The sequence below is a fragment of the Lepisosteus oculatus genome, chromosome 9 (assembly GCF_040954835.1).
Source record: "Lepisosteus oculatus isolate fLepOcu1 chromosome 9, fLepOcu1.hap2, whole genome shotgun sequence".
Lineage (NCBI taxonomy): Eukaryota > Metazoa > Chordata > Actinopteri > Semionotiformes > Lepisosteidae > Lepisosteus > Lepisosteus oculatus.
In genome coordinates, this window is record NC_090704.1 from 29211712 (window position 1) to 29230363 (window position 18652).

The 18652-nt window shown below is 39.7% G+C and overlaps 1 protein-coding gene across 4 annotated transcripts in view; it reads right to left on the minus strand.

The window, feature by feature from the left end:
* Positions 1-18652, minus strand: part of xpr1a (xenotropic and polytropic retrovirus receptor 1a) — a 160888-nt gene that overhangs the window by 48462 nt on the left and 93774 nt on the right. The gene's annotated exons all lie outside the window — the stretch shown is intronic.

The following is an 18652-nucleotide window of genomic DNA, read 5'->3' on the forward strand; positions in this document are numbered from 1 at the left end:
CAACACATATAATGTTTCAGAGGTTTATGGAGACAAATCCAAAAATAAGGTCCAAGATTAGCCCTGTTGAATCCCCATAATGTAAATGTATTAAGCTACTAGATACACAGTTGAACACAGAAGTAAAATGCATTAACCCACATGAAACAACAGTTAAGATTTCACAGTGAATGAACTCATAGACAGAGACAGACAGAGACAGACAGAGACAGACAGAGACAGACAGAGACAGACTTCTTCATGCTGCATTTGAGCTCATTTGAGAAAGTGGGGATGGCCCACTCAGGCGCTAGATATGCACATTCATACTGTAGTGTGAACTATACAGAATGAGGACAATGCCAATGTCCAAATGACTGAATAGAGTACCTTTAACCACCAATACATTACATTCTGCAAACTAATACAACAGGAAACAATGGCAAAGGAATTACACAGAACACATAAAACATGTCATAAAACATTAAAGCAATTGCTAAATCACAAATAGCACATTCTGATTCTTGACAGGCCCCAGAGCACTTCGGAATGATTCTCCTGAGAAAATACCACATCCAGGAGTTGTGGACCCTCAGTTCCAGCACACACCACGCTGACACCCTGACAGAAAACACAACCGGACTTTGGTCTGAAACACTACACTGCCGTGAAAGTGCTTTATTTTTTTTATTTTTGTGTGTCTATTGTCTACAAAAACATAAATATCCGTATCTAAACAGCAACAACTATGCAAAAAGGGGTCCAAAGTAGAGCAATCGATTGATTAAAGAATGAAATTTGTGTCAACTGGTTTTAGACAGCGCTGAAGTACTGTATGTGACATGGCCCATCACAATAGAGATGGAATAGTTAAAATAAAGAGAAGTAAAAATATAAAATCGGCTCAAAGCCATTATTTTCCAGCACGGTAATCATCCTGCAGCCGAGAGCACTTAAAAGCTCTTAACGCCCTGCTGTACAGCTCAAACCTCTGTAACTGCAGGAATCAAGAGTGAAATCACCGAAAAACAGGGTTGAATGCGTCATTGATTTTGTTTCTGTTCCAAGAACAAGGGCAACTGAACCTTGATACCCTAAAACCTAGCTCCCAAAACCCTGTACACCTCCTCGTCTTGCCTTGTTGCACATGTACTGCAATTAACATACTGTATTCACTTCATCACACACATGCTCTCAGTTCAATTAACACTGACACGCTCGCTGTAGCCACTCAGTTATTCTGATCACAAGCACCTGTAGGATATAAAACCTGAAGTGGAAGAACTACTATGCTAAAGGCAGTCTATTTGCTTACCTGAAAACTGAGGATGGATGAGCAAGTTTTTAGAGCCACATAAACAAAGTGGGACTAAAATCCCCTTTAACAAATAATTCTGATTTGACTGTAAGAAAACATTGTTTTTCAAATATATTTCCAGTTACTGTACATACATTTGAACATTGACCATTTGGTGCTGGTTTAAAAAAAGCAGAGGACTTTTTGAAAATATTTTGTGCATATACAATATATTTATATATCTTTTCTTTAGTTCGTTTCAAAGAGCACCAAAGTTTTCCTTTTGGTCAAAACATTAGGGGGGAAAAGGCCTACAGGCAAAAATAGAAACCTTGTGCCCATCTTAGAGTGGACCAGGTGCTATTTTCAGCCTGTCTGAAGTTCTCCTTCACAGGACTAGCTCACACCGAGTGAAGGAGTGTCATGTTTACCGTCTCGGGCGCTCGGTGCATTTGGCATTCACAGAATTCAACATTCAATGAGGATGGGCCATTTTAATGTTCCTCTTACATTTGGGGTTTGGCTTCATCTGGACATCACCAGGGTTGGAAAAAAGTCCCAATAACTTAGTTAAATCTACTTCATTATTGTGACTCTGCAGACTTTTTTTTTTTAAAGGCTGAATTCAACTGATTATGTGATCAGTGCTTTTTTATACCACCACACAAAAACTGTTTTTCTTTCTTTGTGGGAAAGAGGAAAGGCTATCTTGCAAAATCCTTTAGACCTGCACACTGTACATCTGGGCTCAAGGACTCTGTATTCCTGCTCATTGTGCTGGGCTCATTCTGTAGCACAACATCTTTGCAAATGCCTGCATTTCCTATAATAATCTGAATGCAGGGAGTCTTGTTGTCAAAGGTAGATGGTGCTTTTTAACAAACTGCACTTCTTGTACTTACAAATTAGATTAGAAACTTTGAGATTAATATTCTCCTATTTCACTTTTAATGGTTTCACTTACCACTGGCGCATTTTAAAATCTTATGAGGAATTGAAGTCACTGACCATCAGAATAAGACCCTAATTAAGGAGAAAATAATTAAACCCCAAAACCATCTGAAATGGTAGAACTTTAATCGTCATTTCCAAAGGAGAAACTGCTTGTTCCTATCTACTGTATAAAAAAAACACAAAGTGGATGAGAGGAAATGGTAAGGACATAAAATCAGGCTGAACCAGGGGTCAAACCTACATTAAATTTGCTCTAGTTTGGCAGTCCTAGTTCTCAAAGGCAAACAAATTTGGCTGCTGACACCTTGAATGTTAAGACTTTTTTTGTCCTGCTGTTGCTGAGTAAATGTCAGTCATTAACACTCCGAAAGCTATCTCAAATACCATTGTATGGTTTTCATTCCATTTCAGAAAGGAGAAAAAAAAAAACAGAAATGCTACATTTGAAATAAAATCTCTTTTGAGCAGAATAATCCATCAAATGGTTTAATAAGTCAGACCCTCCAAGGCCACTGCCTATCAATCTGCATCCTTTCTGTGCCTCACAGAAGCCTGCCAAGCCAATGGGAAAGGCATTATTGTTTCTCAAGGCCAGCCTGTGCTACTCTTTGAAAAGGGGAAGCTTTAAAGCGAGAAAATGCCAGCCTCTGAAGGAGCTCTCAGAACAAACATAAAACGTTTAAAAAAAAAAAAACGTATTTTAAATTCAACAAAGTACTGTTCACAACTTGGTTCACACAATATCTTGTTACCAGGTGGGAGAACAGACTGTGCTCGCCTAGGACTTGAAGAAATTGCAGTGTCTGGGTAGGTGCGCCTCAGCCACTGACCGATTTCATTGTTTTTCTGGATTGAAAGTGGACCTGGAGACAGGTCTCTCATTTACACTGCTGCTTGCTGTCACAATAACATAAGACACCACCCAGCGCAGTTTGTGAGAAACGTGTTAGAAAGCATTATTATCAGATGGAATATACTTGTCCAAAAGAAGAAGAAAACAAATATCCAGCAAAAACAAGCGAATGCTAAACAGTCTTACTATCTTGAACTCTAGAATCATTCAGGAGGTACAGAAGTTGAAGTTAAAGCAGTACACCTGTTTTCAGTGTTGTCAGAGTTTCCAATCTCCAATTTCTAGCACCATTTTAAACTTGGCAAATCAGTGTTTCTGCGTGGAACAGTTCATCATTCAACAACCTGGTTAAAAAGATCATCTTTGCAAGAAATAGCCTCACAGAATCCATGGGGGAGAGTTAAATTGGCCAGTAAAGCTCGGCTTGTTGTTTTGTGCAACACGCATCACTCCCTAAGGCTGGTGCTTTCGGCTGTAGGCAGGTTTCGGCTCACAGTATGAATCGTACACCTCCGTTTTAGTCCTCACCCCTCCCAGTGCGGGTCAAAGCTATTAAGACAGGTTAATTTAACTGGGATGTAAAAAATATTTCTGGAAACAGAATTATTATAAATGGCTCCTTAACAAATTGGCATTATCGGTAATGAAATAACAGTACTGCATTTGCTTCATGCCTCATATAATGTTATATGGATGATGCATTTCCCAAATGTCGACTGTAATGGGGCTTCAATTTGCCTGGCAAAACAGTTATTCTGACTATTACAGCTTCTGACAGATTCTCCTGCTTTCTGCCAGGCAACTGCAGAGGAGACAGAAATTAACTTGGCATTACATGAAAAAGACAACTGCAGAATGACTAGTAGCAACACCACACCAGCACAGCCTATACAGGGGAGGTTCATGTCAGTTGGTTCCATTTTTCAAGAACTCTTTTATGTGCTTTTCACATTCGGTTTCTAGTAAAAATTGAATAAAATTATAAAAGCACCTTCTGTAGACATTTCATTGGCGTATTAAGAGTACTTTTGCCATTAGAGCACTTACGAAGTATTTATTTGAGTGAATTGTAATTTGAATATACTGTAGCAACAACAAACCTTAAAAGCCACAGATGGGACAGCACTATAGCTGATAGCATTTTAAGACCCTGTGTTGTGTGTTTATACAAACCACCCTGCTAGTATTCCTAGGTTTGGGATTTGATGAAAAGGCTGGATTTGGTCCGAATTATTCCGACACACAGGATCATTAGGAAACTCTGTGGCAGAGAATTACGCGGGATAAACAAACCCTTTGTCCAAAATACTGTGGTGCCCAAAGGTGACTGCAGTCCCAATCAGTGACAGGCGGTTCCTATAAAAAGAGACACACTGAAAGGGAAAGAAATGAGGGCAAGTGCTCTGTAGCAGGTCTGCACTCCAGCAACTGTCTCATGTGTAATATGTTTCCGCATGACTTGAAGCTTTTACTTGAAGTCACAACACACTCTGAGAAAAGATTACAATATAGCCCAAATACTCACACCTCTCTAGCGTTTCTCAAAATGAGAAAAACAAGTATGTTCCTACGGGCGCATGAGCTGCTTTTGACAGTGTATGCTGAACAGATCTCCTGGCTTGAGCTCACAAATGAGGAGTACAGAGCAGAGTGAAAGAGGGAGAGAGGGAGGCGTGACCCCTGACCTCCTGTCACCAAGACACGTGATCTACCAGTCTTGAATAATTAATCAGCGATTCCCCTGGGTGACAACATTGCTGTATGGTGTGGAAAAGCAAAATGGAGGAAATGGCACATACTCTACATGGCTTGATTCAAACACTTCTGCTTTAACACATCTGATGTCTGCAGTGCCTTCCTTTGCCTACTTCAATTGTCATTAACATCCAGACTGCAACTAACAATGTTGGAAATGTGATGTTTGGTGACTGTTTTACCGAGTCTTGTTGCCACCGGTGCCTTGCTGTGCACGAGTAGTCCCTTTAACAGATGTGAATACAACCAAATGACAATGGCTCTGTAATGTTAATGGGAACCAGCCTCTTCAAAGGTGAAAAATAAGGAATGGAGGTACTGTATACTCCCTCCCCAACCCAGAAAGAGAAAAATGAGCAAACAGCTCACAATTGGTCAGGCTATTTAAGACTACTCCATTATACAGAGTGATTCTGTGACAACCACCCCTGAGCAGACAAGAGCACCACTTTTCTAAGATAGAGGCTTTCCAGTAACACTGTTTTTTTTATGATTCAGAAAAGGGTCACACTGGCCAATATTATTACGGTACCCAGACTGTGGTACAAAAAGCACTGAACTGAATTAGTAAGCCTGCGTCGCACTTTGCTAAAGAGACACACCTGTGAGGCTCTGCTCTAGCAGAGACACATCACAGTTTAAACTCTCTTTGTCTGCAGTTCAGTTCCGAGTGGGAATGCAAATCATTGTAACAGGCGTTAGAAAATGTTCTCCTATGAAGCTTTACATTTCAAAACCCTCTCTGCCCACCACCCCCGCTTCTTATTAATAGCCTTGCCTGTCAGAGATGCAGCTCGGCTGTTAGAAGTGAAGTGTGGGCACAGCCCACTCCACGCTGTCACAGGTGCAATTTCCATTGAGATGGTGAAACACTGGAGCTGCACGATAGTGCCGACTCCTGCCCTGGCTCACACTGCTGCCTAAGTGACAGGCTGCCTTCACTTTCCTCACGAGTTGGGTTTTTCCAATTAGTCAAAAGTACAGATTAAGCATGAAAAAGCCCAGCTTTTAGAGCAGCTTACTTGGATTGCTGTTTCCAACACATTATGGACGTTGTCTGAGTATACTGAGGACATGTGACACCCTTTCTGTCAGTGCCAGTATACTAAATGTTATTAAAATACACAGCACAAATGCAACTGGCACAGCTACAGTTCTGTGCATCAAAGATTGACTGACGCTTTCTATGAGGATGAGGGGCTCAAACGAGTCAAAAGTAATTTGTTCTGTATTTTGACTATTAATGTAATGTGACTGTTTTTTCCATGGTGTCTTATTTGCCTTAACCTTCTCTCGGCACTGACATTTCTATGTGAGGCGTATTGCATTATATGCCCCGGGCGGAGCAGTGGCTCTGTGGCTAAGGATCTGCGCCTGCGGCTGGAAGGTTGCCGGTTCAAATCCTGCAGCCGGCAGACGAATCCTACTCTGTTGGGCCCCAGAGCAAGGCCCGTAACCCCAACTGCTCCAGCAAGCTGGGGTATGCGAAAAGACAAATTCCTAATTCAAGAAATTGTAAAGGGTTAATAAAGTGATGTGATGGTTACTGTTGATCTGGGCCACTTCACAGCACTTGCCCTAGCTAGACAGGGATATTGCACTATAAGATGAGGGATCCCAGACTGATCGACCCACAGGACTGGGACACACCCACTTCCTCTCACAGACTCTTTATACACAGCTCCTGCCTGGAGGAGAGGCAGACCACCAGGCCGTGCACCCCCAGAGAATTACTTGTCTCCTCGCAGAGTTGTTTTTCTCTTCTCCGAGCCTGAAGGTTACAGTGTTACTCTATGCTGCACTACTTATTTCTTTTTGACTTATTGTACTGTACAACCCAGTTTATGCAGTCTGTGCAAACAACTGTGAAAGAGGTCAGTGAAAAGTGGTTGTGAAGGGCGTTATGCAAAAACAACATTGGATCTTATTATGTTACAGCTGTAGATGACTATGAAGTGGCTCTAGGAGTTTAGAAAAAGTGTGTTACACTTAGCAGTGTAAAAACTGTCCGCTGTCAGCAGAAGGGATGTTTGCTCCCATGATCAAAATCAATTGTAAAGTTTAGCTTGGTTTACCTGGTTAATTAATGTGTAGATACATGATTGCCAGGGTGCCGTTCAGATACACACCATATAAGATCACAGAAAGGGGAGAGAAAAAGAGAAGAAAAGAGGAGAAAGAAGGAGAGACCACAAGAGAAAGAGTAGGGAAGAAGTTGGAACGCGACGCTTGTGTCAGGCAAGAGCCCCGATTTCATGATCGTCCTGACAAAAGCTGTTTGGAGCTATTTGAACCTTGCTAGAGAGAGCTTGCTATTGAGCGTGTTTACTGTGCGGGTTTCCCGAGTGAAAGATTCCTCGGTTGAAGACAGACGTTCCTGCTTGTGAGTGCATTTCTAGAACAGGGAGACAGACTTCCATTTATTTTGTTTGCAGAGAGAGAGAGATTTAACTGCAGGTTGTTTTGCATTTATTAAGAAGGCAGCTTCTCCCTTATTTGGCCTGTGTATGCATTATTTAAGATTCTAAAACTTAGTAGCAGTCTGGGGTTTTCTGGGTGATTAGGATGTTAGGCCACTGAAATGCCTTGTCTGTACTGTAAATATAGTAACTTGTGTGTTGTGTGTTTGTATCATCATTTTTAATAAGTAATTGTTTAATCAAGTGTGTCTACATTATTACTCTTTTCACCAAAGCTGTGTCAGAGAACAACGAATTAAAGTGCCTCTAACTAATACCAACCGCTCGGGTATATTCTGGAGAAATCACTTACAAGTTGGGGGTTAGGAATATTTATTTTACTTATTGACTTAACTGCTCGGCCAATTCCTGATTTTCACCATTTTCATAACCCCCCATTTGTAACAATTATGTAATTCAAACAGGTTAATGTGTCATTATGTTCAGGAGGTTTGGCGTTCTGTCAGCGAGAAGCCCCTTGAAGGCTTGGCGATTCAGTGAATGTGGCCTCTTAAAAAAGTCTGTCGTGCTTTATGTAAATGCCCATCTTTCACAGGAGATCACTGCATGTCTGTCAGCCACTTCTAGGTCGTTATTCTTTTGGAATGGTAGGCTTTCCTCGATCTTCCACAAGTAAAAGGCATAGCTCTGTCCAGACTGTCACCTTGGAGGCCACTAAGAACTCAACAGCAGCCACAAAGAGCTTCATTGGGTCTTGCCACAGAAACCAGCCAATGAGCCCACACTCTTGGGCCTGTCTTGATCGAATTACTGTTCTCAACTGTCAGGCTATACTGTGTGCATGAAAGAGGCCATGTCCGGATGTGAGAAAAGCTGAAGCGAACATATCAAAAGCACTAAAAGAACATATGAAGTCTAGAGGTTTGTGTGTGGAGAGGTGCTATTCCACACCTACTTTTATGCAGAAGGCCTTACATGGGCCATACTTTATTTTATTTATTGCTGCTAAGAAAAGTCATTGTTCCCAGGCTGAATGGAATTCAATATTAAATACCGATCTATTCATTTTCTAACTGTTTCATTTTGGTTGCGGGGGGAGCTGGAGCCTATCTTGGCAAGCAATGGGCGCAAGGCAGGGGACACTCACATAGGGCCAGTTTTCCCTGAAGCAAATTAACCAACAGTATGTCTCTGGACTGGAATAAAGATGCAATTAATAGAGGGTGAATGTGCCTAAAGGAAGCATGGTAAGTAAGCCTGGAGACCGACTGTAACGAGCAGATTAAAGCTGGGTTTCCACTGAAAAACTCAGAATTACAAACAAGGTTTATGGGGTCTTCCAGCAAGTTCAGGAACTGCCCAAGAAAGCTGCCAGCTAGTTGAAAATGTAACATGGAGAGAAAGAAAGATCAGCAGTAACAGAACTCACTCATTTTCAATAAACCTTCAAGATTAGGCAATGTGTTCCCAGTTTGCAGATTCACAAACTTGCTGACAATGTTACAGGGAGAATTTCAGCACTCTGGACAGCACAAACTGGGGAAAAAAGGACAGCCCTCCACTTTGGTCCATTTTGCACAACTAATCTAACTGTTACATGGGATGGAATAGAATAAAAAGGAGATAATAGATTCATACTGATTCTGTCGTGCCTGGTATGTCTACACATATCAGCAGTTTTCACCTAAATCCTGATTAGCATTAAATCATGAGATTATTCATAACTAAGCAAAATAAAAAAATACTGAAAACTACTGTTTTAAACTATAACCAACAATTCCTCCCTAAAAACACTGTAAATCAGTGTGCTGAATAATCAGGATAGACTTTTAGTTGTACAGAACAAATGAATCTCTGGCTTTTAATGTACAGAATAGCGTTATACATGTAATCATAGATCTGGATAAAAGCAAAACATGAAGCCATTAATAAATTAGGAGAAATGGCACAAAAGCAGACGTTCAGTCAACTATGGAAGACGTCTGCACAGAAGAAAAAATAAGATTTCATTTGAACCCAAAAAACTAAAACAAATGAAGGTCAAAATGCAAACATCACGGCTGTTTATGTAAAATCTCAACTAACCATAGAAATGTACTGAGTGTAGTGTATTCTGTTTCCCCCCATGTACAAATTCTGATGTCTCATTAAAGCATTCTTCAAGGCTTATTTTTCCTTGGTACGTCGCTCTGCTGTACACTGTGTGTCTTGCACATTGCTGCAATATATGATTGCTTCATGTCCTGGTTTCCTTAAAAGCTCTCAAGAAATAAGACTCTTCTGCTTGTGCAAAACTTCCCTCATAAATTAGAAACGATGATCCTGAAATTAACACCATGGCCCCCCCTGCAAACATCAGTGTTACAGGGTTCATCAGTGTTACTTGACAGAAGCCGAGATAAACAACATAAATCCTTCATACACAATACCACTGGATTATACTGCCACTGCTGGGAAACCTTAGCCCACTGCTATCTTGAGAGCTTAAAAAATGGGTTGTCGGTGTAGGGCGTTACAGATTGGTTATTTTTAAGAAAGACGGACTTTGCTGACACTGACACTTTTTGCTGCAGAAACAAGAAAACTTTCGATACTGTCAGTACATTTTACCCTGAGAAAAAATAAGAACTACATAAACAAAATGTTGCAACAATTCATACAAATACTCTGAAGTAATCAAAAGTGTATTGCCCTCTTCAGAATCTTTAGTCAGCAAACCCAAATACACTGCATGTTGCCGGAACTGATGAGAACAGTTTGAGTGCAGCTATAGGGGTTTAAACAGTACATACTGTACACTTGTCTGGAGAGCAGTTTGAATCCTATCATAAGATCTTTGTCTTGAATCTGGGCTTTGTAACTAAAGCTGACTGAGACCAGGATTCAACTAAAGGAACCATATAACTGGTTTGAGTATTGTGTTGGACTTTTGGAGGTAGCTCAGGTTTGCGCAGCTTGCCAAAACCAACACCTGTGACCCGCAAAGCATTTGTGAGCTGAACAGTTTTACTACTAGGACTCTGATCTTCCTCCAGTGTCTTAGGAGAGCCACCGATGCTGTGAGCTCACAGGAGGCAGTGAAATGATGCTTGACAACACACATTCATTCAGGAGGAGATGCAGAACTTACTATACCATATTGGTAACTTCATGAAACAAACAAATACAAGTGCTGTACATCAGATTTCTAATGCATCTCATTGTCTAATAACAAATACAGGTGGCCCTATTTGGATGATATCTAGGTTCTCCAGTGAAAAAGTAAATGATCGTTCTGCCATGAAGAGCTCTGTACTGTATATTTCTAGAGCTTATTCTTCCAGACTGTGGTAACATGAAAACATCAGGCATTCTGCTAAATAATTTCCTACTTTGGAGACAAAATAGAAATGAATTAAACCTACATTAATTCCATTATCTCCATACATTCCAAAGTAATAAGTCTAAAGTATTGGATAATTGTAGGTCCCACATACTTAAATCTAGATTTCAAACCATTCAATACATAAAGGTTTCTTAAACCATCTCTTAAATATGAAACCGTTTTCATTTTTGCTGTAGGAATTATCAGTCTGATGCTGATAGTTATGCCATGCTTTTCCAAATGTAAAAAAAAAAACCTTCACGGGTTTCAGACTACCCTAGACTGTATTCCCTTACGATTATTAGCAAACACCTGTAGTTTTGTAACTTGTATACTTATTAATCAACAGATTAAATGACTCAATTACACCGGAGTTGTTAAGCACAGTGGACTACAAATGTGGACTGCAGAACAAAAATGGACGTTGAGCAGAAGTATTCTAGATAAGAAAAAAAGGTAGGCTGGTTCGACATAGTGCTGTATTTTTGTTTTGGAGCAAACAACCAGACCCTGCTGAGGAAGCTGGTTCACTGGAAGACTTCAGGTGAAAATGTTGATGAAGCATTATGACTAATGGTCTTATACTCTTCAGATTCCACACCTGGACTTTCTCACATGTAAGACTGTTTTGAAAAGACATTCTATGAACCACACATTCACATGCCTTGTTAACAGTTCACATCAGTCCTCACGGCATGCATGAAAGACACAGCACTATGTGTATTTTTAACACCTTTGACAAATGATCACCTCGGTCTGTTTTGGTTGCATTCCTGAAACAAAACCGATTGGGGCAGTAAGTGAGAAAGTGAAAATATTGCTTTCTGAAGAGCATGGCCCTGCAGACAAGACCAAGTGGGAACATGGGAACCTGGCAGAACAGAGGGCCAAGACTTTTCCCGTGCTACTGATGAAAAGCAAGACAAATTTCACATTTATAATAACGGATCTCTGGGACAGGCCATTAGTCAATGATTATCACAACAGTCATTCTCAGTTCTGGGTTCAGCAGAAGGAGCATGAAAACCAAGATGTTTGAGAAAAACGTTGCTTCAAGCGGTAATCAAGCCTTTTCAGTTAAGTTAATTAAAATCTAGAGAAAATAGAAGATGTGCACATGAAGACAAGCCTGCAGCATATTCCAAAAACACACATCCAAGAAAAAAAAAAAACAGACAGCATCCAGAAAGACACCTTAAAAGAAATAGGGGACTGAAATTCATTCATGAGAAAATTACAGAGTAAACCTTGTGTGTTGTAGATCTTCTCTGTTAGTAGCCTGGGGCCATCTACCAGATCCTTCTAGCTCCTGCCATGAATATACTGTATTAACAACAGGGATGCTGGGCTCTCCTTGGCCAGGAAATGAGACCGCTTAGGGAGCAGACTAGGATATTAAGACAAGAGCTCCACGTGGGTTATTAAACGGACTCTTGGAGTGAATATAGCCCTGGCAGCATCATGAAAGATTTAGCACTTCTCTCCACACAAAGCAATAAAAATGACTTGCCTCAAACCAGATTAATCTGTTGAAAGCAGTTAACGATTTTTTTTCTTTCTTTGATTATACAGATATATGCCATAACTGAGAGGAGAGAACAGACCTGAACAATAACAGAGTACAGACACACTGGGGGGGGGTTGGGGGGTGTTTATATACTTTGCCTGAAACAAGCAGATAATGCAAATGTACCTCAGCTATCACAGGATGGACATTATTAATGCATTATTATTAATCAAAACATTCACGCTTGTACATAGTTTCAGCACTTTCTTGCCCACAGCACTTCTTTGAGATTTCTTTGAAAGTGAAGAGAGGGAGAAAATAGGTGACTTTTATTCACATTTCTGTAAATTAATCTAATTTACACAAAGATTACTTAGATTACTCTTACAGATTACTCCATCAGCTTCTTAAGTCTTCTGAGCCACTGAGGCCAGACTACAAGAAGAAACCTTTACAGAACTCACTTGCGTTCATTATAGACATATTGGAGCAAAATCTGCATTTTACAGTCATAATACACTGAATTACTTATTTCTTGTCAAGTTATGCCTAACATACTGTACCTTCTTGTATAAAAGGAAAAAAACTCCCAGTGTTGTGGAAAACTAACAAGGTGAAAATGTCTACTGGGATTCTTTAATTAGCTTCCTTGATTTTCTGTGGCACCTTGCAGCTTTCTTGTTTTGTGTTCTTACAAAAGCAAAATGACAGTTTCATCAATATCTCTGCTTCTGAATTCATGCTCCAGCATTGCTCGCTTATGTTAAATTGTGGAAGTTCTACTGGATGAATTCATACTGTACATTTAATTATTTTTTTATCAGGTACCTCCTACTGAACTACATGCTTTGAGGTTTTCCGAGCTTTGTTCCAACCCTCAAAGGAATAGGATGATGAATAATACAAAATGTATTGAAAGAGAAGAACAACTAAAGACATTTGCACTACAAGAATGATCATTTAATATTATGGAAATAAAAGAAACAAGAATTCAGGAAAAAGTATGATACAAAACTGTAACAATTTGTAAGACTGTGTGTGGATTACTGATTATTTTAGGCTAAAATAGTTGTTATCTCTCTACATTTTAGCAATGCAAAACTGTTTTATCTCTCTCCTGCTAATGTACAGTAAGCTGTGATAGCTCTCCAAGGTCCTGAAACAGCTCCTGATATTTCAAATAACAATATATGTATAACAATTTTACTTTAAGCAAAATATAAATTCATTCCATATTATTGATTCCTTAAGGGAATGTGAGTACATAAGCTCTGGGTACTTAATATTTTATTATTAATTAACTTAGGTGCCCTTATTCAAAAGTTACTTAAAATACAGAAGAAATACATTAAATGTAGACACAAGGAACGATCATGCAAGTAAAATAAGGTAAATTAAATTAATAAAATAACAAGGCTAGAGTATACTGCACTTGCAATGTGTCACGCAAACAAAACAGCACAAATGACTAGAGTTAAACAAATACCTTGGACACACAACAGTAAATAAATGTATTACATACTGTAGGTACAGTATGTATTCCTTGTTTACACTGAACTTGCAAATTACCAAATTAGAAATAGTTGTGCAATAAAGTGTAATCAGTTATTGCATTGTAGTTATTGAAGCCTGTAACACAGGTGAGAGATGGAGTATACTGTAGAGAGATTTAGAGACTGAAGACAGGCAAAAGCAGATTAAGACAGCAGGTATGCAAGAAAAAGGCTTTGAATCAGATGTATTTTGTCACTGAGAACCACTGGAGAGAATATAGCTGCATGAAAAAAAGAAAGTTACATTTATTAAAGCCTTCAGAATGAACTCTGTGCCCGAGCTGACTACATTGATCAAAACAAAAGAAGATCATTTGAAACTACTTTCAAATCAGAAAGCTTTTCCATTTGCCTTTTCTTGTCTTGAAGGCTACAGCATGCAGTCTTAAGGGAATTGGCACAGTCTTTTATTCTATACAAGTGCAGGGCATATTAACATAGCCAATCGCCTTGCTAATAAGAGCTGAGCCCAAATCAATCTTCTAAACATCACAAAACAAACCGACTCACGAAACAAAGGAAAACAAAAGTCTCTTAATCATGTCCTATTAAAAAAAAATCTAGATGTTCCTGTAATAGTCTCTGGAATTCCTGGAGTAGAAAATTACATTAACGAACATCAGCTTGCATCGACTGACTCTGGGCTGTAATTCCCTGGATTGTTTTGCCTGCATTTCCTGAGTAACTGAAATTGCTTCCGACAGCCCTAATGCTGACACAATCAACGCTGATCTTTAGATTCGTGGGGTTCACAATTTTATTGCAACAGGGCTCCCAAAAGGCAGATTTATTACCCAGGCTGGAAGTCTGGAGAGCAAAGACTATATGTGCAGGCAGGAAGAAGATTCATATTGGCTGAAACTTGACAACTGCATCTTCTCCACTTAGATACAAATCAAATCAGCACTTAAACAAGCATTGAGTGATTTGAGAAAAAAGTTGAACAGATTTACACTTTCATTATATAGCATCCCACTTGCCCAGACTTGTTTTCTGTCTGAAATCCATCAAACTAGTTAACTGACTGGATAGAGACTGCATATTTACCCACTAATACTTCAATAAGACTGTTTGACTTGTAAAGCCTGGGTCTATACATGCAATTCATTCAAGATAAAGCAACGCGCAATATAGAGATCTCTGGAATTGTATCTCCCAGTTATTGCGTTTAAGCTATGAATGTCAGGACATAAGGAGCTGGTGAAGACAGAAAACAAAGTGGCATTCTAATGGTAGTATGTCTGGGGTACACCAATTAATCAATACATTTTCTATAGAGTAGCTCCCTTCACAACAGTCTGCCACAGAGTGCTTTTACAGGTTACTATTGTAGTTAATGTAACAACAGCTGACCATGTAGGCATGTAAGCACATAGGAGAGGAAAACAAATGAGTTTGTGCTACATTAATCTTAACACGTCACAGACCATCTCTGTAAGCTAAAGGCCGGAATCCTGGTGTAGCGGGTCCGCTGTCAGAGTTATCTGTTAGTATATGTTGTCTGCACATGTTTTAGGAGGTTAGTTTCCACAGTTTAGTGGGCAGTTAAAGGCTCTGCCATGTACTGTATGTAGTAGACACTTGATCTGTCACCTCTTCTAACTGTTCCAGGGCACACCTGTTCCACAAAAGTTCAAGACAGTTTTAATGCACAATCTTTGCAACAAAAAAAGTGGGGGGGAAGGAACAACACTGGAATATGCTACACAATCTGATCCACATAATGCCTGACAAACCCAATTCCATCATTGGCAAATGAGGCCGCATTACACTGAATTTCATTTGGATCTCCTTGACAGACCGTATAACAATTATAATTAACTGAACTGGCTTACACAAAAGACATCTCTGCTAAATCCTACGAAGATAATTTGGACTAAGCATCCATTAGCAGGTTCTTCCTCCAGCTGCAACAGACAGATGTCTGCGGTCCACACTGCCTCGTCCCCCTGCTTCATTACTCTTATCTCTGAAAAAGAGCCATATTGCTACAGAGCCCCCCTCACACAGGAGCAAGCAGGCATCAGGCAGATAAGGTGCCTTACTCTCAACTCCAAGCCCCCTTTCCTTTCTTGGCTGTTAAGATATGCAGCACTGCCCTTTTCATCTTCTTGTTTATATTTTTCCCCGAGAAGAAGCCCCATTTCAGCTTAGTTCTGTGCCTCAGCCAACCTGCCCGCCTGCTGGGCCAGCACGTCACACAGCTGTGAAGTTTTTATCAGTCTCGCTCACAGCCCTGTTGGGGTGACGGTGAATTAAAAGGGGGCAACTTTTCTTCAAACTCGGCTCTTGGAAGGCAGGGGCTTCATACAGTATAAGCAGCTACTGAACTCAGTGGAGAAGGTAAAAAAAAAAACAGCTAACGGATAACAGGATTTAAAGTTTAGATTTTGCAGGGTGTTTTAGTTTTTACTTTTCCAAGTTCGGGGAAAAAAAAGGATTCTCACCACTTTGGTACCCAGAATTGAAAAAGGGACAAAATTAAAAGGCTTGAGACCTTACAAACCAAAAAAAACACCAATTATTTCCATGAGTCAGTAGTGCTAGACCCATAAGAATGAAGAACAACACCCTTCACTCTACAGGACTTCATAATTGAAAATCAACAGTTTTCAGAGCACAGTATAACTGTTTTCTGAAAAGATATAGAAGAACGTGTCCCAGTCAGAATGAGTGAAGCCATCTGGGAGTTCAGGGGTTCATTAAACCTGAAAGGACTACTTGTCCTGGACTTCACCGATTTAACAAACTCACTTTGCCTTCAGATAATCTGCATTAAAACCTCAGCTAGGCAGCTTGATCCACACACCTACATACTGTACAAGGTCTTTCCATACAGTAATGAAGCACCTCTTCTCCCCAGATACATTTTGTTCCTGTTCATATCTCCTCCTTGCTGCCGCTTCAAAGAAACTTCCGAAAGTAGACTAGTAGAAAAAAAAAAAACTTTTACAGCCCCATATTAATTCCGCAGGAAATATTACGAACACTTCTTAGGGCACTAAATTCACTGTAATGTTATCTTACTTTTTTACAAATACATTTTCACAGACACTCCTCAAAACAGTATCTTGCCACATTTCTGAAAAATATTTAAAATTCCTCTTAATAACTACCCTGAAACCTTTTAATTAAACTGTCACTCCATTTTTGCAAGTGTGACAGAACAGACCTTTGGAAAAGTCTTAAATTATGTGTTCATAAATGCCACTACATAAGCGTAAATAACATTTCCAGTCTTCTGACATTTTCCAAAGTTGTTTGATATAACTGTAAACAGAAGTGTGGGATTACTTTTGCTCAGCCTTTGTAACTGCTAACACAGCCTAAGAAGACCATTTAAACCTTCTTGAAGACAGGGGCTGTGATGATTATGCTCCACAAATCAGCTCCCTCATTCCTGATGCTGTAGTCTGATTCATTTTACTGTTAGTGTTCTTTCCACAACTCTGACTTGCTGAGACAGTTAGACCTCAGATATAATGAGTTATACAGTATATTTGCAGTAGGTTTTAGATCTGTCTATACTATACTATAATCTATACTTGTGTGAGAGTGTGTGCAAATGTTTCAAGAAAAGACATTACATAATCTGTCTTAGCTTTCCCTAAGGGATAATAAGAATGCGGAACAAGGCATTTTACTGTACTGCACTCATAATTTAAAATCAATAGTTCTGAGTGCACAGTATCTCCATATTCTGAAAAGATATCCAAGAATGTGTCTGAGTCAGACTGTATAACACTTTGTCAATGGCTCTGAGTACATGCATACATATGTACAAAAAATATGAAAATCATTATTCTATCCTATTACCATATTTTAAAAAACGAGATGTAGAAATTCAGTATAGCAGGTCTTATTTTCAGTTTGTCAGAATGAAAATAGCATGCATCTAGTCATTCCACACACAACGTGCCTGAATTGGTTGATATCTTTCTGATCTGTGGAAAAGCTTCACACAATTCCCCCGGGTTTCAGAGTGGATAAGCATACCTTATGAAGGTCTTTCTTTTACAACTATTTAATTCATTTAATAACTTTATCTGCTTCCCTTTTTAAGATTTGAACTTCAACATCGGCAGTCCAAAAGTGGACCACCTGGCTTGTTTTTCATGTTCCTGTCTTAATGTGTGGAAGTTTAGATGATGATGGTGACTAAGATTCCTTTAATGCGCTGTCAGAGCTGGACAGTAAGGGAATATCGCATGACAAGAAATCTGGTATTCATAGGAAGGTCTTTGCCATCTTTCTCGGGCAGGTTTTCTTTTGGGTCCTTATATTAATCCTATAGTTTGAACAACTCCAAGTTTGAAGTGGGATTTTTTCATCATTGCTCCTTATATACATATCATATCTAAATTCTACATACACTCTGTGTTTTGAACAGATACGCAGGATTCACCAACTCAATGCCCCCTTACAACAAAACATTACTATAACAGTGTGCACCACATCAGATGACTGCCTATTTACAGTACTTGTTTCAATAATCCAACCTCTAGCATAATTAATTAATTAATTAATTAATTGCTTACACTTATATAGTGCTTTTCTGGACACTCCACTCACAGCGCTCTACAGGTAATGGGGACTCCCCTCCACCACCACCAATGTGCAGCATCCACCTGGATGATGTGACGGCAGCCATAGTGCACCAGAACGCTCACCACACACCAGCTATTAGTGGGGAGGAGAGCAGAGTAATGAAGCCAATTAATAGAGGGGGATTATTAGGAGGCCATGATTGGTAAGGGCCAATTGGGATTGGAAATTTGGCCAGGACGCCGGGGTTACACCCCTACTCTTTTCAAGAAACACCCTGGGATTTTTAATGAGCACAGAGAGTCAGGACCTCGGTTTTACATCTTATCCGAAGGACGGCACCTTTTTATAGTATAGTGTCACTGTCACTATAATGGGGGCATTAGGACTCTCATAGACCGCAGGGTGAGCGCCCCCTGCTGGCC